The sequence below is a fragment of the Crinia signifera genome, chromosome 6, assembly GCF_055691185.1.
Source record: "Crinia signifera chromosome 6, ASM5569118v1, whole genome shotgun sequence".
Classification (NCBI taxonomy): domain Eukaryota; kingdom Metazoa; phylum Chordata; class Amphibia; order Anura; family Myobatrachidae; genus Crinia; species Crinia signifera.
The window spans coordinates 191,548,066-191,570,642 of record NC_139222.1 but is presented as its reverse complement, the minus strand read 5'-3'; the positions used below and the strand labels follow the sequence as shown (position 1 = coordinate 191,570,642).

At 45.8% G+C, this 22,577-nt stretch overlaps 1 protein-coding gene across 2 annotated transcripts in view; it reads left to right on the top strand.

The window, feature by feature from the left end:
• The window catches only part of NPFFR1 (neuropeptide FF receptor 1), a 254,087-nt gene that overhangs the window by 920 nt on the left and 230,590 nt on the right, over window positions 1-22,577 (top strand). The window lies entirely within an intron of this gene.

Here is a 22,577-nt window from a genome sequence, read left to right as displayed (position 1 = left end):
TCTGTATCACTGACAGGCTCCATCTCATAAGACAGTACGATATCAAAAGGTGGGGGGGTTTCAACACAATTGCGCTGCTGTGTACAATGTAAAGAAAACTCTGAGTTCAGTTCAGGTTCGACCAGAAAGAAATGATACTGGACACGCTTGTAAATTGTATTATTTTATAAATGTAAAAAAGATAAACACATATACATACACAATAAAGCTAAAACATGAATATATAAAAACATATAAGGTAATAGAGGGTTAAATCCCAAATGGTGCGGAGTGTCTCCAAGGTTGGATGTAGAAAGCCCAATAATGGGAATAACTCAGTTAAGATCCTGAATTAATTAGGTACTTGTTTCCTAGCACGGCCACAACGATCATAATCACGGTCATCGGGGGTAAAATCGGGGCCATCGCGGGCATCGCATGCGCAAAAAAATCGGGTGCGATGGGCCAGATGCGATGCCCGCGATTTCCCTATAGAGAACAATGTTAAATGCCTCAATTTACCCGCGATGACCACGATTTTCCATAGGAAACAATGTGAAATGGCTCAATTTACCCAAATTATCATAGGAACAATGGTAAATGGGCCAAAAACACCCCTGAACATTGAAATGTCCCCCCAAAAGTAGTTTACGCCACCACGTGATCAACGTGAACCCAAAGCGTGGCGAGCGCAGCGGTACGCGGCCTCCGACCTTTTCATACCCCTACTATCCACTAGGGCGTGGAGTGAGAATAGAATAGTGTGGCGAGCGCAGCGAGCCACCGAGCCCGAAGCGTGGCGAGGGGACGCGGATACCTGTGAAGCCCGCGAAGGGACGCATTTACCTGTTAAGGTATCCGCGTCCCCTCGCGGGGCTCGCTGCGCTCGCCACACTATTCTATTCTCACTCCACGCCCTAGTGGATAGTAGGGGTATGAAAAGGTCGGAGGATGCGTACCGCCGCCCCTCGCGGGCTCGCTGCGCTCGCCACGCTTCGGGTTCACGTTCATCGCGGGGTGGCGTGAACTACTTTTGGGGGGACATTTCACTGGTCAGGAGGTTTTTTGGGCTTTCTGGCCCATTTACCATTCTTCCCTATGATGATTTGGGTCAATTGACCCATTTAACATTGTTTCCTATGGGAAATCGGGGTCATCGCGGGTAAATTGAGGCATTTAACATTGTTCCCTATGGGGAAATCGCGGCCATCGCGGGTGGACCATTTAAGCATTTTTAGGCGCACACGACGCGACCGACCCGATTTTTCACTTTTTTCAATGCATTTCAATGAAAAAATCGGGGGCATCGCGTCGGTCGCGTCGCAGGCCGCTAAAATTACCCCCGATGGCCAAGATTTGTGGCCGTGCTAGGAAACAAGTACCATTAATTATTTATAATCAGGTGGAACGAAATAACCCACAATGGGGTGTTAGTAATGCCAGTTTAGCATGTAGACAGACATGCACTAGGTGGGAGGCAGTTCAAACAATTAGAATGGGGTCATTGGAATTTTCTCACCCATATATTGAAGATAGCGGGGAGCTTAATGGATGTTGTTTAGCTTGACCCTGTAGTAGGATTATATCCCAATGGCGGGATCAGACAGCCAGGAAAAAACTGTGAGCGTGGAAGCGGTATGGTGGGCGCTAAATAGCGCTACAGCAGATGTCCCCAATATGGTGATCCGGGGGACCGGCCGTATGCTGGTAGACTACTTCCTTGCCGGAGTAGCAGTATGTCCCGTCGGTGCTGCCGGAGATGGTGTTGTAGCGGCGGGCACAGGGATTAGCCGGTGGCTGCGTGGAAAGCCGATGTCGGAAGTGCTGCAAAAGGTGAAGCCGTGCTGTTAGCTGAGGGCGGGACCTTGGAGACACGTCTGGAGGTTTTGGATATTACGCAATATCCAACCTGAACTGAACTCAGAGTTTTCTTTACATTGTACACAGCAGCGCAATTGTGTTGAAACCCCCCCACCTTTTGTCCACCCTTTATGAGCTGGGCTAGCTCATCCAACACATGCAGCAGCTGGTTAGATATTCAATTGTTGTAGATCACAGAACATCTTAACCCTTTATTTATTTTTCATTATTGGAGCGCCAGGAATGTGAATTGGTCGATGCCATTTTGGTATCAATTCCAATTTACAACCTCTGTTTTTTTAGTACGATATCAAACCCATTTTTGTTCATCACAATTTGCTATGTAACTAAATTACAGCCAAAAGGTAGGTAGGTGCCAGTGGCAGAAGTGTCAGGCGTTATCTGCGTCACTTGGGGCTTGATAAATGGGTAGAAATTATGTTTTTCTTTCTTCACAAGCAAGGTGATCTGCTAAAGCTTCTTGCTATAATATGTTTCTTGTACCTCCCCATTTAATTTGTCTTCAAATGAAACCTGTGGCTCTAGTTGCTAAAGAACAAGTCCTAGCCTCTAACAGGGCATACTGAGACTTGTAGTTCAACTACAACTGGAGAAAGCCGGGTTACCAAAACTTGGCTAAACTATGATTTTTTTTCATGGCACCAAAAGCTTCTATTCAAGTCACAGACACCGCACAGTCTACAAAGGCATCATTACATTTGGTCAAACTGACCCAGCTACATATGTCATTTTCTGCCTTTCTGTCATTCATTTTTCTTTACTTGAGGAAAAAGTATTTCATAGAAAGAGTAGTGGTTAAGTGGAATAGCCTCTTGTCAGAGGAGATAGAAGCTAAAAAGACAGTAATGCGATTTAAACATGCTTGGCATAGGCATATGAATATCCTTACACAGAACTTAAGGTGCATACGCACAGTGGCGTAAGTATGTTTGAGTCGCCTGGAGGAAAGTTGGAGGTTGGAGCTCTGAATATTTTGCATGTCAACATTCACCTGTGCCTATCATCTCAGAGTCCAGCAGCATTGCTTGCTACAGCGTAGGCTGAGTGGTACCAGGCAGGAGACATCCTGTCTCATATTGCAGATGTTAGCTGGGCTCCTAGTATAGAGCCAATTGACTACAAGTGAACCAGATAGTTGCTGCTTTACATGCAGGTGCCCCTTCAGGGCTTGGAGCCCAGAGGCTAGAGACTCCATTGCCTCTGGGATAGGAAGTCTAGATAATGAGATAGGAAGTCCAGGAGCAGAGCATTTTGTGCCTAATGGAATGGATCATGTTGAAGGGTATGCCGATTTTGACTATGTGACATACTTGCCTACCTGACCCTCTCCATGAGGGAGATATGCTCTGTTCCTGGACTTCCCTGGTAATGTATGATTAATAAGAAAGGTGTTTCACCACAGTTGATGGCAATTACCTAGCTCACCGCAGGTGATGGCAATCATACATTATCAGGGAAGTCCAGGGACAGAGCATTTTCTCCCTCATTGAGAGGGTCAGGTAGGTAAGTATGGTATGTGATTTCCCTTGAACGCCTCGTAGCCTGAAATCTCCGATATTAACCATACACAGGGTGCAATTTTGTCTATACTAGAAATAGATTGCACACTTTCTAGTCATTATTGAGCTGCCTGAACAGTCTATTTTGTCTTGCATGGGCATTTCAAGCTGTATACAGTAAGTACAGTACTTAGGACACGGTAGGCCTAATTCGGATCTGCAGTGCATTCCTCAAACTTCTGATGTTTGGTACTTTGCCTGTACTGCACATCTTGGACATCAGATGTACAGTAGATTGCCAGCAGTCTGTCAGTGATGTTCAGTCTTCTGCTATTTGGGGTTGGGGAGGGGGCAGCGATGGACAGCTGCAAAGTGTCAGTTATATAGAAGAAATTGGGGAAACTTACTAAAGCCCTGTACACACACATCAATTTGCTTTTGATTCGATGTTAGATTCGATTTTCTATTAGATCTGGCATTAGATCTTTCCATTCGATTTGGCATTAGATCTGTACTTTTGCATTAGATATCGAATTCGATATACATTCATGGTACATTGTACACATTCAAAAATATTTCTATACCCACCCTTGCCAGATCCTCCAGCAGGCGATATCACTAGGTACATATATTACACACGGTGTGATATGTACTATGTTTTCTACCGATATGAACTACTGTACTGTATATAGTCTATATCAGTAGTTCATATCACACCGTGAGTATGCCCCTTAAGGATCAAATAGGGTTGAGATTATCGAAATGATAAAAAAAAGGGTGTAGACTCGATTAATTCTATGTTTCTAGATACATGGTGTACCTATATTGGCTAATTCTGCACATACTGTAGCTCAGATGACTTAAAACTTGCTATACTTCTAGGATGTTCACAATTTCCATACAGTAACATGTGTTTTATACTATAGCTCTGGCACTCCTGTGAGCAATTTGGGCATGTTCCTGTTGTAAGGATCCACAATGTAAATGAAAGGAATGAGCAAAAACAGCACTCCAGCGATGTTATGAACTGTCAGTGCTGCTATTACAGATGTGAATTACTTTACACAAATATATACTGTAGATCATACAGTAAAAATTTGACAGCCATCAGTGTTCCTTAAAGATCTAATATTTCTCTGTGTGTTCTACAATCATACAGTTCAAAGAAAATGTAAGCAAACCTAGATAGTCCACATTTATAAAAAAAAATTGTATTATAGCATATTTATGTTCATGAATGCTATTGTAAGTTTAGAATTTTTTTTTCGAGGGCTTTCTTGTAAGTGACCTGGACTCTAAAGGAAACCCGGTTAAACTGCAATCAGAAAAAAAGTTGAATGTGTGATAGAGAGGCATATTAAGCCACAATCTTCTTGCATTAGTACAATAAGAGGGGCAGATGTATTAAGCCCTAACAAGAGATAAATTCAAGTGTGATAAGGACAGATAAATGTCCAGCCAATCAGCTCCTTACTGACTTTTTTCAAACACAGCCTGTAACATGGCAGTTGGCAGGTGATTGGCTAGACGTTTATTTCTCCTTATCACACTTGCATTTATCTCTTGTTAAGGCTTAATACATCTGCCCCAGAGCCTCTTATCCATAGGCGAAACTAAAAAGTCGGTAATGGTTGGTTTCTGTTCCAAATTTCATAATGTCAAAAGAAACTAATTGCGCGTGTCGTAGGCTCATTGCCCAGGGGGATTACATGGTCGCTGCCACAAGGGATTACCTGCTCGTTAAGAAGAGTTACATGATTGTTGCCGGGGACACACACACGCTAGAGGTGACGGAGCATCTGTCTCCAAATAGGTGGCGGACATCTCAGTCTTTGTATGCTGACAGAGACTCTGCCCCCTGAGGCACCACTCTCCCCGTCACCAGCAGCTCCCGGTTCTCAGCTTCAACAGGCGAATGTGGTGGTCCAGTGCACCCCAGACCACCCCGATGTTTCGCCTATGCTCATATCATGATCATACTGTACACAGTTGTGACTCTGACCATTTCAAGAAATCCGGTTCCACATTATGCATCTGGAAGTCATACCAACTTGCCGATGCGGGACGGAGTGACAGAGGGGGGAGTGGGGGCAGAGAGAGGATGTGGCAATGTCAAGCAGGCATGAGGGGGACATTTAAGGGGAGCCGGAGATCACAACTGCTCTGCTCGGCAGTGATTGCTGAAGAGATGCCTTGCGCAATCGCACAGCAGCTCTTCAGTGGAGAGAGGGAGTCCAGGGCCTGGCACTGCCCAGTCGCTTGGCAGAGCGCTGGACACTCCTTCCAAAAGGGGGTCACTGCTAGGCTATGCCCCTCTACCTGAGGCCACAGCCACCTGTCCCTTAGCCCAGACCCTTTTTCAGATTAGCCCAAATACAGTCATGCAAAAGTTGGGAGGTATTGTTTCTGTCCTGCTTGTCTTGCCTTAGGACACCTGTGTTACAGTTTGACAGGTATCTCAGTATCACTGAAGTGGTAATCAAATGCACCTTTAAACTACTAAAATTCCTGATTTCTGGATAAAAAAATCAGTCCATACAAAACATTCTTACAACTATTGTAATTGATAGTGAATGGGGGTGATTCTAGTGTGACCGGAACGGGGCGAATTCCAGTGGTTCTTGGCATGCGCAAGTAGGGCCGGTGCTAGGGGGTTTGGTGCCCTCCTGCAAACTATAAATTTGCGCCCACCCAAACTTTACAAAGGGAGGGGTGTGGCCACACAATAGTGCTCCCGCTCCAAATTACACCACACCGTAGCACAATCTTATTCACCTAACACAGCACCAGTGCCGTAACTAGCCATTTTGGTACCATGTGTTAAACAGGGACATTGCACACCGAAGGCGTGCGCAAAGTTGTAGAATCGTGGCTTCATGGGGAATTGGCGTGGTCACATAAAAGTACCAATAACACCATAATCCCTATAACACATTATGGGGGTTATTTTAGTTCACTCTTTCTGACAAAATCCTTCTTACATGGACAAAACCATGTGCACTTCAGGTGGGGCAGATGTTACTTGTGCAGAGAGAGTTAGGTTTGGGTATGGTTTTACTTCAAAGTGAAATCTATATTACAGTGTTCAAAGCAGCCAGTATTTACTCTGCACAGAAACAAAATAACTCACCCAAATCTAATTTTCTCTGCACATGTTACATCTGCCCCAACTACAGTGCACATGGTTTTGTCCATCTAAGAAGGAATTTACCTCTAAGAGTGAACTAGAATAACCCCCTATGTCTCAAAGCCCATAACACATTATAGTAACCACACACAGTAATGCACATTATTCGTTATGCCACACATCATGATGCCCCTTACACAATATTCAGAACACCATAATGGCCATTACACATTATGCCACACACCGTAATTCCCCTTACATAATATGCCATGCACTATAATGCCCATATGACATTGACACACATTATGCTACACATAATGCCCCGAGTACTCCTGCATATGCGTAGCGTTGCTTATTAATAACACCCACACCAGTTGCGAAAAGTAGTTGCTCTGCTTATACGTAGTGCCCACACCAGTTGCCGACAGTAGTAGCGCTGCCTATATGTAAAGCCCACACCAGTTGCCGACATTAGTAGCACTGCGTAACCATATGCCCACACCAGTTGCTGACAGTAATAGCGCTGCCTATACACATGCCCACACCAGTTGCGGAAAGTAGTACTTCTGCTTATACCTAATGCCCACACCAGTTGCCGACAGTAGTAGCACTGCTAAACCATATGCCCACACCAGTTGCCAACATTAGTAGAGCTGCCTATACACATGCTCACACCAGTTGCCGACATTAGTAGCACTATGTAACCATATACCCACACCATTTGCCGCCATAAGTAGCGCTGCCTATACAAGTGCCCACACCAGTTGCCAACATTAGTAGCACTGCCTATATACGTGCCTAAACCAGTTGCCAACATTAGTAGCGCTGCCTACACACATGCTCACATCAGTTGCTGACAGTAGTAGCGCTGCCTATACACCAAACCCATTCTGCCTACACATGTGCCCACACCAGTTGCCGACATTAGTAGTGCTGCCTACACACATGCCCACACCAGTTGCCGACGTTAGTAGCGCTGCCTATACACTTGCCCACATCAGCTGCTGACATTAGTAGCACTGCCTACACACGTGCCCACACCAGTTGCCGACATTAATACACTCACACTTTACAATGGCGACAGCTCATCCTCTTCTGTTTCCTTGTGTCTTCAGTCAGTCTTGCTCCCTTGTAGCTCCACCCCTTCTGGTCAGTGTAGCCATGCCCCTCCAACTGTGTATCCATGCCCCCTTTCGGTCCCTGCCTATGATCAGGTGATAAGGGCTTTGTGCCTCCTGCGCTGCTGCCTGTCATGAAGTGTGACAGGCGCAGCAGCAGCTGGCAGCCACGGAGGACAGCAGAGGATGTACAGCAGGGAGGGAGCCTCTCCTGCCCGGCGCCTACCTGCTTTGCATCTGCTGAGCGGGTAGCGCTGGCCCTGTGCGCAAGCGCACACTCGCTGGCTGATTTGTTGTGGAACGGGAGGGCCGAGGGCGGAAACGGGGCTTGCCCATGGGAATGCCCAGCATTTTATAAGTGTCCCCATGAAAATGCTAGGCGTTCCCATGGGAACATAGCTGTGACTATGCCTGTCACAGGACGACACCGAAGAAATTAAGTCAGTTGAGACTGTCTTTTATTTCCAAAGGCAGGAAAAATCATTCAAATGATTTCTAATGGTAGCAGATGTATGCGAGGGGATGTATTAGCTAACACATCCCCTCGCATGGTACAAGGGCTCCCAGAAATGTATACAGGGCCTGCCCCCCCCCCCCCCCCCCCCCCCCAAATAAACAAATCAAGCAAAAAAAAATCATTGCAAAAAATGATTCAGGGTGCGCTAAACCTTAACTTATTGACCAGAATCATACAAGTCGTAGTAAAATGTATTTTTAATAAAACTGCCCACAGGGCATAGCAGTATACAACAAAGGTAGATGTGATTTAGTTTACAGTGAATCACTAAACACAGCGTGTCCTCTTGTACAGTAAATAGTCAAGATGGATATTACAGTAAGCCCATAGGCCAGGAATTACGGCACCCTGGAGTATCAGAATTTTTTTCGTGGCACCCCTAGGCCAAAATTTTCTTATTGAGTACTTTAAAAAATATATATATTAAATTAAATTAATTGTGTTTATATGTGATCCTTAGGTCCATTTATGTTGTGAGGGACAGTATTCACTTCAGTTTGTTCTCATATTGTATGATTGGAAGCCATAAGCACTGATTTTCCCTATTACATTGACCATAAATAAAATTAATTGTTCCTGGACCACCATCCCAGGGCACCCCTGCATGTGCTCTGAGGCACCCCAGGGTGCCGCGGCACACAGTTTGGGAACCACTGCCATAGGCCCAACGCGTTTTGTCATTAACATGACTTCATCAGGGGCACTGGTGCAGCGGTTGAATCTGATGATCACACTGTGAATTACAGTGTGATCATCAGATTCAACCGCTGCACCATCTCTCAAACCGGGTCCTATCTAACAGGGGCCCCAATCAGGGTAGAAGCTCTTTCATCCACTTTTTTGTGCGCAGTCTCTCTCTCTCTCTCTCTTTGCAGCGGCGTGGGTGAATCCTGTGAGCCAGGTCTCCTCTGCGGCATCTCCTGTGCACGCTCTTGGTGCCATTGAGGAGACCGCTTGTGCAGCGTGGGATTTCTCCGCACTGCAGGATTTCTGAGCACCACCAATGGGAAAGCTAAGCAGAAGGATGACCAGCCTTCCCTCTCTGTCAGAGTAGTCGGGCCCAGGACAGTTGCACCCTAAGCACCCCCTTATTGGTGTCCCTGCATGGTACCGACTGTATTCAGTGGCAGGGGGGGGGGAACATTCGGTGGGCGGCATTTTAGCACTCAGTAAGCAGCGTTTTTTTACTGCTTATTGAGCCAAACAGAATTAGGCCCTATAGCTGTACTTCACACTCTGTACAGCCTCCTCGGCCAGGCCCCCTCCGCTCTGCCGGAGGCCGCCACACCATTTTCCAGCGATTTCTGCAGCATTTTCCTGCCGCTGCCATGGGATTCCGGATATTAAGTATTATCAAAATGGTGCAGTGTGCACGGTGTGGCCCCCCTGAGACTCAGAGACCCATATGCACTGCGCCCATTATAGATATGCCAATGATAGTACGATTGCTTACCACGGTTTCTCACAATACCACTAATACCATCTATTGAGGATGTTAGGGCAGCACGGACAGTGTAATTCTTATTGCTGCCTTACAGCACTGAGGTCATGAGTTTCATTCCCACCATGGCACTGTGTGGAGTTTGTATATTATCCCTGTGCTTATGTGGGTTTCCTCCGGGTACTCCAGTTTCCTTCCACAATGCAAAAAATATACTTGTATAATCCTAGAATGAATGTATGTGGTAGTGAATATATATTGTTAAGTTCCATTGGGGCAGAGACTGTTGTGAGTGTTCAATATCTCTTTAAAAGCGATGCAGTCTATTTGTGCGCTATATAAATAACAGGTAATAAATGTTAGAAGTATGGTCCCCATTGCCATCAATTGTTTTTTCTGTCCTCAGCTAAACTTTCCAGGTTTTGCTGACCTCCCACTGGGAGAAAGTGCAGACAGGCAATACAAGTGAGTATTACCGTGTTTCCCCGATAATAAGACACTGTCTTATTTTTTTTTTTTTTGGAACACAAAACACCATAGGGCTTATTTTCGGGGCAGGGTTTATTTTAATTAACATTGACAGCATGCTCCTCAGTCCTGCCCCTCACCTTATACTTTCAGCACAATTGCTGCTTTCCTTTTGCGTTTTTCAGCCTTTCCGCCACCACTCAGTCACTCCGCTCCCGCCCGTCTACCATACACATTCTGCTCAGCCTTGTATGGTGTGCGGCAATGTTACATGCGCAATGCATCCCTGGGACTACTGATGCCAGCTGAGGCTTCAGTGGTCCAGGGCTGCAACTGCAGCAGTATTCATTTCATGCAGGGCGAAACTGGAAGCATTGTAGTTTAGTGCAGGGACTGGGGAAAATGGAGATTTAGCTAGGGCTTATTTTCGGGGTAGGGCTTATTTTGGACCAATGTCCAGAAATAAGGGTATGGCTTTTTTTTCGGGGTAGGTCTTATTATCGGGGAAACACGGTATACAGCAGCACATCGCTGGCTGTGGCAGGATGCCAGCAAAGTATTTGGGCATGCAGGTGAAAAGGGGGACATCACTGGATCTCACCAGATGAGTTAAACACTGGCAGTGATGTTAGTATACTATGGGCCTGATTCTAGTTCACTTGCAAAAGCAAATGATCTCTCTAATGGACAAAACCATGTGCGCTGCAGGGGGGCAGATGTAACGTGCAGAGAGAGAGAGTTAGATTTGGGTGTTATTTTGTTTCTCAGCAGAATAAATACTGGCTGCTTTAAGTACAAACCCCACCCAATTCTAACTCTCTCTGCACATATTACATCTGCCCCACCTGCAGTGCACATGGTTTTGTCCATTAGTGAGAATTTGTTATTGCAATTGAACCAGTATCGGGCCCTATGTGTGTAGTTGTGCTTTTAATCCCTAAAGCTGGGTACACACAAAAACGATGGAGATTCCTTCTGACATCAGAATAAATCCCTTTCAGCCCAGGTTGCCTGTACGCACTTTAGAGATGTTCATAAAGGAACAAATGCTGTTCCATCATTCATTAGCATGTATGGTGTCGCTATGTTTGGTGTGCAGCGTATCAAGCATAGCATTAATGCATGCGACTGTGGGAGCATGCATATGGCAGGTACACACTGAGCAATATGCCAATTGGATCTGCACGACCATATCACTCAGTTCCAAATCCGGGATGCAGTCAAAATCCCGACGGTCAAAATCCCGACATGGTCAAAATACCAACAAGGACAAAATCCCGACATTTAAAATCCCGACAGGGTCAAAATCCCGACATTTAAAATCCCGACAGGGTCAAAATCCCGACATATAGAATGTACAAGTGAAACAGTCTACATGACTTTCACTCGACAGGTGCGAGGTCGACATGGCTTTTTTCACTGTTTTTTGAACCGACATGTGCCGACAGGCGGTATTTCATGCCCTACCATCCACTACGGCGTGGTGGGAGAATAAAAAAGTGCGCCGAGCGCAGCGAGGCACCGTGCCCGAAGCATTGCGAGCGAAGCGAGGGGCTGCGGTTCACTTGCAACTGTGTCGACATTCGGGTAAAAAAACAGTGAAAAAACCCATGTCGACCTCGTACCTGTCGCCCGAAAGGCATGTAGACTGTTTCACCTGCACATTCTATATGTCGGGATTTTCACCCTGTCGGGATTTTAAATGTCGGGATTTTGACCCTGTCGGGATTTTAAATGTCGGGATTTTGACCCTGTCAGGATTTTGAACGTCGGGATTTCATACCAAATCCCCAAATCCCCCTGGCCGGTTTGATAATCCTTGCCATTTTCTGGATTCAGAATGAGGCTGAACAGAATCATCCTCAATCTATCGGGTTCTCGCGAGACCCGACCCTATATAATGCCCGGTCAAGGTGGATTAGCCCTTGTGGGAAACCAGGCCATTTTCCGGTGGTCCAGCCTATTGCAGGCATGAAGCAGCCGCTCACCCCCCTGGCTGGGTCACGGACCGCTCGACCGCCATCCTCGCAGTTAGCTGTCATTGCTACAGTACTTTGCCTTAACTAAAGATGGCCGCGGCCAGCCTTGGCTCTTACCAAAGTCCAAATTTCCGCGGGAGGGATGGTGCTGCTCCCGCGGATCTGTGTGTGAGGATGACTGCTCGTGTGATCTAATCCCCAGCAGGTAGAGGCAAACATCAGTTTTTCGCACACTGGCAGTTTTTAGCTATGGGCTGCAGCCTCCCCACTGTCTCTGCCTAAAGTGAAGCCAGATGCAGTCTGTAAAGATGAAGTCAGATGAAGCTCTGGCTTCAATGTGACTGGCAGTGACTTCCTATTAGAAGTCTTACCTGCCAGTCACACAAGGCAGTCCCATTGGGAGGTGTTCTCTCCCTCCGTACCGCGGACCATACTGCGCATGCGCCAGACCTGGGAACCTGATTAAGCCTCCGGGGGCTGCTGCAAAGACAGCCCATGGAGGCTTGGGCCAGCGCATGTGCAGTATGTATGAAGTTACCGCGCATGCGCTGGCCCCGTGCAGTGGACCGGCGGCCTGGCCAGAAGGATCGGGGAGCGCAGCGGACTGCGGCAGTGGAGGGGTCCCGCATTGCGGAAGCCCCCCTCCTCCAAAAGGGTAAGAGCCACCACTGCACGCTGGGGATCTGATCAGAAAGGATGGGTGGTGCTGGCACTGGCAAAGCGGCAGAGGTGTCAGTCTGAGGCCACTGAATGAGGTACCTAACAATAACATAACATTAATAATAGCGCCATATATATATATATACAAACATGTTGGTATGTGCAGCACTCCAAAATTAATCTACAGATCTGGTTAAAGCAAGTTTATTTCAAACAACGTTTCAATACTCCACTGGTATTGTCATCAGGGTAAAAGCAAAATACAAATGAACACCCAGTGACTCCAATGCCAGCAAATGCCCTTGTCCACTGAAGTGCATTGGCATGATGTCATCGCTATGTGACTATGTGATGCCAATCACGTCAGACTACTGGCATGCATAACCATAAAAGAAAAACAGAAATAACAAAACACAATGGACGCACTATATAAATGGAAAAAAAACAGTATTATGAAAGCAGGGACACGCAACATAGTATATTATCACATATACAGTATAACCTACACAATCAATCAATTAAACCAGTAAAGTTTTAAACTTGTGAGGATTGGGCTAGTAACAATTACTGTAATAGTACTGCCATCCCTGACTATTCCTTTAGACCAAAGGGCAGGGGTGGTCAACCAATCAGAGGTGAAGAGCCCAAAAAATCTGTTCTGGTAAGACAAAGAGCCGATACCATGCAAAAATGGGTGTGGCCTAGCTCACAAAAGGCTGCGTCCCATTGTAAGTGGGTTGTAGCCTAGCTAGCACAATGCCATGTTTAATTTTTGTGTTCACGTCTTTGTAATGACGTTTGTAGGATCATGGCCTTGTGTCAAACCTATTTTTAGCTAGGATGGAGTTGAGACAAAGCCATTAGGTTTAGTAGCGACGACTTGAAAACACTTTAGTTTAACGAAAACTTTAGTAGTAGTTTTAAAACCTCAAGGAAAATATAAATATTCAACAGGTGCATATTTATATATCTACCTTTCCCTCTCTATACACACAGATGGAGCCAGTTTCATCTATCCAGCCAGTGCGCCATACAGTATCTCGGCGTGCTGTTCACTAAGAATGGGAAGCGCATACATGTGAGCAGGGCCAGTGCAAGGTTTATTTATATTAGAGATGTGCAGACTCAGATTCCGGAGATCCGAGCCCCCACGGATGTCATCATTCCGAGCCCGGTTCCGAGCAGTGCTCGGAGATTCCCGCCTGACTCGGGTCCGTCCGTGTGGTCAGAACGTCATCTCCCGGCGCCGGATTTCGCGAGGCTTTATAAGCGGCTGCTGCGCCCGCCATCTTCACTCCAGTCTAATACTGCCTAATATTGGCGTATCTACCTGTCTGGTCTGGGGCTCACTGCCTTATACTGCCGTATCTACCATCTGGTGCCTAGTACTGCCTAGTACTGCCTTAACTACCGGTCTTGTGCCTAGTACTGCAGTATCTACCGTGTGGTGCCTAGTACTGCCTCATCTACCTGTCTGGTCTGGTGCCCACTGCTGAGAGTCATTCGTATAAAGTTCTTGTCTTTTCAATGCATACAACTGATTGCATTCCACTAATGAGAGTAATTGATTGCTGCACCAATCGCCCACTGCTCCTCAGCTGCACTGTGTAAACAGTGCACAATCAAGCCAGATAGGGGTCTTGGTACTTGTTTTTAGGTTGTAGCAGGGGAGTGCAGCTACTCGTAAAACCTTGAGCGAAGATCAGTACTTCTCTACCGGCAAAGGACATCCTCCTCGACCGAGCGCGCAGCTTCACGAGGGACGCATGTGAAGCAGTGAGCAAAAGGAACACCTGCCTAGCGAGCCAGATCACCTGAATCCACCCTAGCGATCAATAGAGTTACAGAAGTAGCAGCCAGATAGAACTCTTCCAGCTGCCACCTAGTCATTGATTAGCCCCCTCCCCTCCACCCATTAGGCAATGATTGACGAGACGAATGGTAATAAATAATAAGTGAATAATTAATAATCACAAAATTAAAAATCAGATAATTAATAATCATAATCAAACAATCAAGCCAGATAGGGGTCTTGTTAAATATTAAACTGACCAAAACAGATACACACTCGCAGAACAACTAGTACTGCCGCCATCTACCTGTCTGGTCTGGTGCCCACTGCCTATTACTGCCGTATCTACCGTGTGGTGCCTAGTACTGCCTCATCTACCTGTCTGGTCTGGTGCCCACTGCTGAGAGTCATTCGTATGAGGGACTTGTCTTTTCAATGCATACAACTGATTGCATTCCACTAATGAGAGTAATTAATTGCTGCACCAATCGTCCACTGCTCCTCGGCTGCACTGTGTAAACCGTGCACAATCAAGCCAGATAGGGGTCTTGTTGGATGTTAAACTGATCGAAACAGTTACACACTTGCAGACAAACTCTGTGCTGCACGAAATGCCCACTGCTCCTTGGCTGCACATGGTAAACAGTGCATGATCAAGCCAGATAGGGGTCTTTTTGGGGCCTAGTTTTTTTAAACTGCCATCCTGTCTGCCGCTGCAGTGCCACTCTTACATGAGCCATGTGTTTGTGCCGCACACTTGTGTGGCTTAGCATAGTTATCCAGCTACCTCGGTGCAACCTTTTGCCCTAAAAACAATATTGTGAGGTGTTCAGAATAGACTGGAAATGAGTGGAAATTAATGTTATTGAGGTTAATATAGCATAGGAGCAAAAAAAAAAAAAACACCCAAATTCTGCGATTTTAGCAGTTTTTATGCTTTTTTAACAAAAAAATCAGAACCCAAAACCCACCTACAATGGCAGCCGGAAATACTTCGAAAAAACCCTTCTCATTGGCAGATGGCTCTTGGGCATCAGACTGCAGTCAACTGTGCTGCCTGTATTACCATGCAGCAGGAACTGTATGCTGACCCTTGAGCTTGCTGTCAATGCTGCCTCACAGCTCACGCCGCTGCGGTCTGGAGAGGCTGAATGCTGGGGTGGGGGATGAGAGGTCAAAGAGTAATCATCAGGAAGCGCAGCACTCAGGATGGCAGCGGTGGTACAGCAGCAGGAGCCGGACATGGCGTTCAAATCAATGCAGAGCCGCCGGGACATGCCAGTGGGAGCACAAGAAGTTCCCGGCTGTCGCGTTAGGAGGACGCTGGCAGCAGCGTCTTCCAGCAACAACTACAGGCTAATGGAAGACTTCCTCCTAGCACCACAGTGCATGCTCTGGCCTTGGCCTCTAACTGCCATGTCCCGGTGGTGCTGGCCTGGGACGATTTGAACGCCGAGCCGCAGATTGTGAAGGGAAGAGACGCTTGCATCTTGCAAGCTGCGGGTTGGCCACCCCTGTCATAGGGGGATAGCGTCCCTAAACGTCCAGTGTGCCTCACATCGTAACAGTCACTAGACAATGATTCCCATCTCATAATGAGGATGAAACGTGGTCTATCATCCTGAATTTGAGGGATGATAAATTGTAATTAGCAACGGCAAAATGCTGTGCTACCGGCTGACCACTGGTACCAGTTAACAATGACTTCTTGATCGATCACCAATGCGCAGCCATTCGATCCTTGAATGGCCACTCGGTCTTTCCTGTATGACAGCCCACAAGGGAAGACAATATGATAGACTGTGAATCTTGTTTTACATGACAAGGTATGTTTAATAGGAGACTGACCTGTGCGTGCATGGTTAAATGATACCCCTGGAACCATATAGCAAAATGTCACACAGGTATAGCAAATACAGCCAAAAATGTTGACAGCTGAATGTGTATTTACCGGTGCTGCATCTGATTTAACTAGCAGGTGTCTAAGACTCTTATACGGCCTACACACATGCCGATATTAAGACATTTTCTAAGAGATTTTGCTTAGTTTGGCAAAGTCACTTAGCAAATGCCCTTACATCGGTGTATGTGTGGGGGCTATATCGGCAGCCGTGCGTGTCCCCGCGCATCTTTATCGCTGGCTGAGATTGATGGACAGTGTCCATCAATCTCGGCATCGGCAGTGTTCTCCCACCGGAGAACACTGGCGCTGTTTGCTCGCTTAGCACACAGAGCTGACAGCTCGCTCTGTGTGTGGGCTGTCAGCTCTGTGTGCTATGCGATAGCGGCGCAGCACAGCCCGACCTAGCATAGCTAGGTAGCCCTGCACACATCGCTATGTGTGTAGGGCCCATTAGAGCTTTTGTAACTAGACTATAATTTGGGATTATTAAAGCCAACATCTGCATCTGTATAATGCCAGGATTTCCGCCATGTTAGATAAATACTGTAATTCCAGAGGTGCCACATATGTGCCATATAATTCCAGGGGTGCCTCCATGTGAGATGAATAATTCCAGAGGTGCCGCCATGTGTGCTGTATAATTACAGCGGTGCCGCCAAGTGTACAATATCAGTTCAGGGATGTTGCTTAGTGTGCCGTATCAGTTCAGGGGCCCGGGTCCTGTAAGTGTGCCATATCAATCCAGGGGTGCTGCTTAGCATGCCATATCTGTCCAGTGTTTGTGCCGCTCACTTCTATTGGCATATACTGTGTCACCTCGGTCTCCACCCTTGTGCTTGGCTCCACCCTTCTCTGGAAACCTCCTCCTGCAAATCCTGGGTTTGCCTTACAATGAAGATTTTTTTTTCAATATTTCCACTCACATTTAACAGTTCACATATGCATACAAGACCAAAAGGAATCACATTAGTAAATTTAAATTTTAGGTAAAACATACTGCATTTATCCAGATAATTGGCATATTAAACAAATTGCAATCTAGCTAGCTATCTATTTACAATATTAGCAGGGCCGAAACTAGGTGTTTCGGTGCCCGGGGCGGCAGTCATTTGGTCGCCCCCCCCACCCCCCAACCCCACCAAATAAAAAAATAAAAATAAAAAAATGACTGCCTTGGGGACAGGCAGCGGGGGTCCTGGGACTGGAGAAGGTTAACTCCGGGTCCTAGCGCTGCCGGGCGGTGGGCGGGAAACAGATTTTGAAAAGTCTTGCCGGACGCTGATTGGCTGAATTCAGCCGATCAGCGTCCGGCAAGTCTTTTCAAAATCATCAGCGCTTCCCGCCGCCAGGCAAATAGCGAGCGGCTGTGTATGTGAAAGCCGCCAGGCAAATAGCGAGCGGCTGTGTATGTGAAAGCTGCCGCTACACCAGTCCCTGGACCCCCGCTGCCAACATACCTGTGTGCAGCCAGCAGGGGTAGGCAGCGTCCAGGGGTCCAGGGACTGATGTAGCTGCAACCTTCACTCACTCCATCTCCTAGCGCTATCTGCCTGGCGGCGGGAAGCGCTGATGACTTTGAAAAGACTTGCCGGACACTGATTGGCTGAATTCAGCCAATCAGCGTCCGGCAAGTCTTTTCAAAACCTGCTTCCCGCCCACCGCCCGGCAGCGCTAGAAGGAGCCGGAGTTAACCCACCAGTAACCGGACCCCCGCTGCATGTCCCCGGGACCCCGGCAGGAGCCAGCGTTAACCCACCAGTCCCTGGACCCCCGCTGCCCATCCCCGGGACCACGCTGCCGGGACCTCACACTAGCGCCCCCACCCTCCAGCGCCCGGTGCGCGTGACCCCCTAGCCCCCCCCCCCTAGTTATGGCCCTGATATTAGTATTATACCCCTTTCACACTGCACTTGTTAATCGGCATATTGCTGTTTTTTTTTTTCCATTTTAAAACATTTAAGGCTGCAGTGGGAAAGTGCCAGAGTTCATTTACCAGTTAAAGATAACCGGTATTTCAAAACATTTAAAAAGCAGAGTCCTACATGTTTCAGAGCTGTGTTTTATGCAGTGAGAATGGCTCTAAAACGGTATTTAGTAAAATCAACAGATTACAGACCTGTGATAGGCTGTGCCCTGCATTTTGCCTTGAAACGTGTTCAGGGGGTTAAATGGGTTGACTGATGTAAATGGTATTTAAACGGTACAAAAAACAGAGATATAGAGGTATCACCGCGCCAACCTGGCTGCTGCAAATCAACACACCCCTGGGATACCAACCCCAATTCAACATACAACCAAAATACAAAAGGGGGTGTGTCGTGATGCGCTGTCAGTAAACAAGGTGGATTTTCCTCCTCCTCCCTTGGGTAACCGTATTTCCAAGGATGTGGGCTCGAAAAAAATACACAAAGACAGAGAAGACGAGATAATAAAATTATCCAATCTTCAATGGCTGTTTAGATGTTGTTCATCTGCTTTACTGACCTGTATGACAGGCCCTATGAGCCCGTAAAGGTATCTTTAGCTATACACCAGACACTCCCTTTCCCATGCAATGTGTGCTCACCTTTTGGCAAAGCCCTATGTGTATACAAAGGGTTTCTTTATCTTGAGACTTCTGGATGCTCCGAAAAACCCACTCCAGGACAGTTTCCAAAGAACAGAAGTTTATTCCAGAGTTCATCCAAGACAAGATACAACAAAAAATACAATTAAAAAAATGAGAGTTTCCCAGATGCCAGAAACCTCCACTCCTTAAACCGACATCCAAATGCCCGGGTACAAAAAATGGATGGGGTTACCCCAAAAAGATGGTAAGGGGGTAAAAGGCAGGAAGGCTAATGGACACTTGAAAGGAACTCCTCCACAGCTCCGACGCGTTTCGGACCTGATTGGTCCTTTTTCAAGGTGTCCGAAACGCGTCGGTGCTGTGTAAGAGTTCCTTTCAAGTGTCCATTAGCCTTCCTGCCTTTTACCCCCTTACCATCTTTTTGGGGTAACCCCATCCATTTTTTGTACCCGGGCATTTGGATGTCGGTTTAAGGAGTGGAGGTTTCTGGCATCTGGGAAACTCTCATTTTTTTAATTGTATTTTTTGTTGTATCTTGTCTTGGATGAACTCTGGAATAAACTTCTGTTCTTTGGAAACTGTCCTGGAGTGGGTTTTTCGGAGCATCCAGAAGTCTCAAGATAAAGAAACCCTTTGTATGCACATAGGGCTTTGCCAAAAGGTGAGCACACATTGCATGGGAAAGGGAGTGTCTGGTGTATAGCTAAAGATACCTTTACGGGCTCATAGGGCCTGTCATACAGGTCAGTAAAGCAGATGAACAACATCTAAACAGCCATTGAAGATTGGATAATTTTATTTACTCGTCTTCTCTGTCTTTGTGTATTTTTTTCGAGCCCACATCCTTGGAAATATGGTTACCCAAGGGAGGAGGAGGAAAATCCACCTTGTTTACTGACAGCGCATCACGACACACCCCCTTTTGTATTTTGGTATTTAAACGGTATTTAAAACGGTAATCTGCTGCAATGTGAAGGCTCAGACCCGTTTTTAAATACCGTTTCAAAATCCTGGTTTTCTAAACGTATAGGCAGTGTGAAAGTGGTATGAGTAGACATAGCAGTGTTTATCATATTTCTGAAAGCTTGTACCCTTGTGTATCCTCTTATCATGTACTTTTTATTATTGCAAGCCTCATTGCTTGTGCTACAGTACATTCTCAGTTCCTGACCTGGAATAAGGCAATAGGGAATGCCAAGTGAATGTCTGTACTGGTTTGTGCTTCTGATAGAGGGTCAGAACAACAGGGGATTATGGGCAGCTATGGTAGGTAATCTGGTATATTGTGATTCTGTGATAAAATCCACACTGGGCTGACTGGGAACATGTCCATTTAGAGTGTGGAAGAGCATTAAATTATTTTTGTGCGTGTAGCATTTTAACTTGTCTTTTAGACCAAAAACTGTCTGAATGATAAATAGTGCTTCCTTCACTGCAGAGGTGTAACTCTGAGACGCAATGGAGTCATCTGTCACCGGACTCCTGCTCCCAACCCCATGGCCTGTTCCAGAAGCAGATACTTTACAGATAGAGCTATTTGCTCCTGCATATGAAGCATACAGATTCTAGCTATATTATGTTATGATGCACTATAAAGCTGTGCTTTATAGTAATGGTTTTGGACTAACAATTGTGGGTATGGATCATTGGATAGACATGAACTACTGTAGGTCGACATGACTGATGGTCAGCACGCAGGAAGGTTGACATGGGTTACAGATGGAGCCGGGCTCCCTCTTGCTGGCGATCCGCCAGCAGCGAGGTGCTCCATCTGACTGAGACGTGCGTGTGTCTCACACGTATGCGCGTCTCAGTTTCCAGGCGGTGGAGCGACGGGAACCCCGTCCGTCTCCGCTTCAGGGAGACGGACAGGGTTAGGGGATGCGGCGGGGGGGGTGTGACAGGGAGGCGGTGGGGACCCCGGGTGACAGCCGGCTGGCGGGGGATGGCGGCTGGCGATTCTGACGCCATCCCCTGCAAAGACAAGGCCAAAGGTGTATTCCTTAGATTATGGATCCCAACGGGCCCGACGCGTTTCGTCTCTTTATGAAACTTCATCAGGGGTGAACAGTTTTATGTATAACAGATCTACAAAAGTAGAACATAATTGTAAATATATATTATACAACATAGAAAAGACATTCATTATAAGTATGTGAATAGTTACATAATGAATTAAAGGAAAAGAGGAGAACAGAAGAGAACATATGATATTTCATTTAGCTGACAGTAACACACCATCTAGTATACCTTATTATTAAGAGAGGAAGATTTCTTCACAGTACCCAAAACAGATACTTTCTTAAACAACAATTTTATATATAAGATAAGGTTTTCAGAAATCGGTACTATACCTTTAAAGATATTTTATAAAGAAAACACTTTAATCAGATTTCGATTGGTTTTGATTATAGGCCTAAGCCTTTTGCTAGAAATGAAATATATAGATGTAAATACATGGATCTGAGCATATTCTTGATTCAATTAAGGCGAGTAGTGATGGGCATTTACCTGTAACTAATAATTGAAGGCTACCTCTGTTTAATTATTCTTCTGGTTTTGTAGGTACCTAATGATATAAGACCCAAACGTAAAGGTCTTTAATGGCTCCATATTGTGATGCTGATTTAAATTAGATTATAATGTATACACATATATACACATGTACATACCATTAGAGGATAGACTGCAATCACGTCTCCTGATTTAGTTTTTAAGGTGCAATTACACCTAAATGACGTTAGGGGGTGAGCTGTGAACAAATAAATAGTGATAATATAGAAGTCTTTTTGAAAGTATTTTTTTAAAAGGCAGTGTGGTAATTCAAAATTTGATATTTTACTGACATACCTATACAAATGAATATAAGGTCCTTTTGTGAATCACAGGAGTGAAGATACGGTCCAATGTAAGACCTACCGAATAGTGAACAAATTACTCTCAGTATCTACCCTTTTGATATTTAGTTTGGATAACATAAGTAAGTATATATATATTACCTTGCTGGCTCCTGAAGGTGTGTACTCTCCTGTGTCCAAACACCAAGTGAACTACTAGATGTCCCAGCTGGGATATTTATAGGGAGTGACCTGTGACATCACTTTCTAATGGAAATGTTCTACTAATTAGTGTTTATTTATCATATTTTTTTATTTATATTAAATTAAAAGTGCTATATTTCATTATATAAGTGTTATAATCAATGGTGAATATTTCTAAGTGCTGACTGTGTATTTGTTAATTTTTTGTGATCATTCCTCGTGATAACTAAGGGTCTAAGCTCTTTTTATTTGATGGTACCTCTTATTCTAAATATATTAAACATAATTGCCACTATAAGGGGATTAAAATCCCTCTAGTACTATCCTAAATGATTTAATTATATGGCTTGCGTTCCACCTGCCAGATGGTGGAACGCATAGCCATTGTCTAACTTCCGTTTTTGCGGAAGACCGCTCCTATGCGTTCCACCTCATACTGGGTGGAACGCACCGCCATCTTGGATCGGGCAGCGATAGATGTAATGTGCGCTCCACCTTATTAAGAGTGGAACGCACATCCCTAAGTGTTCCGAGGGGCGGAAGCTGTAATATAAATTCTCCCTTATCGAGGGCAATACATTTTACTTACTGGGACTCTGTGTG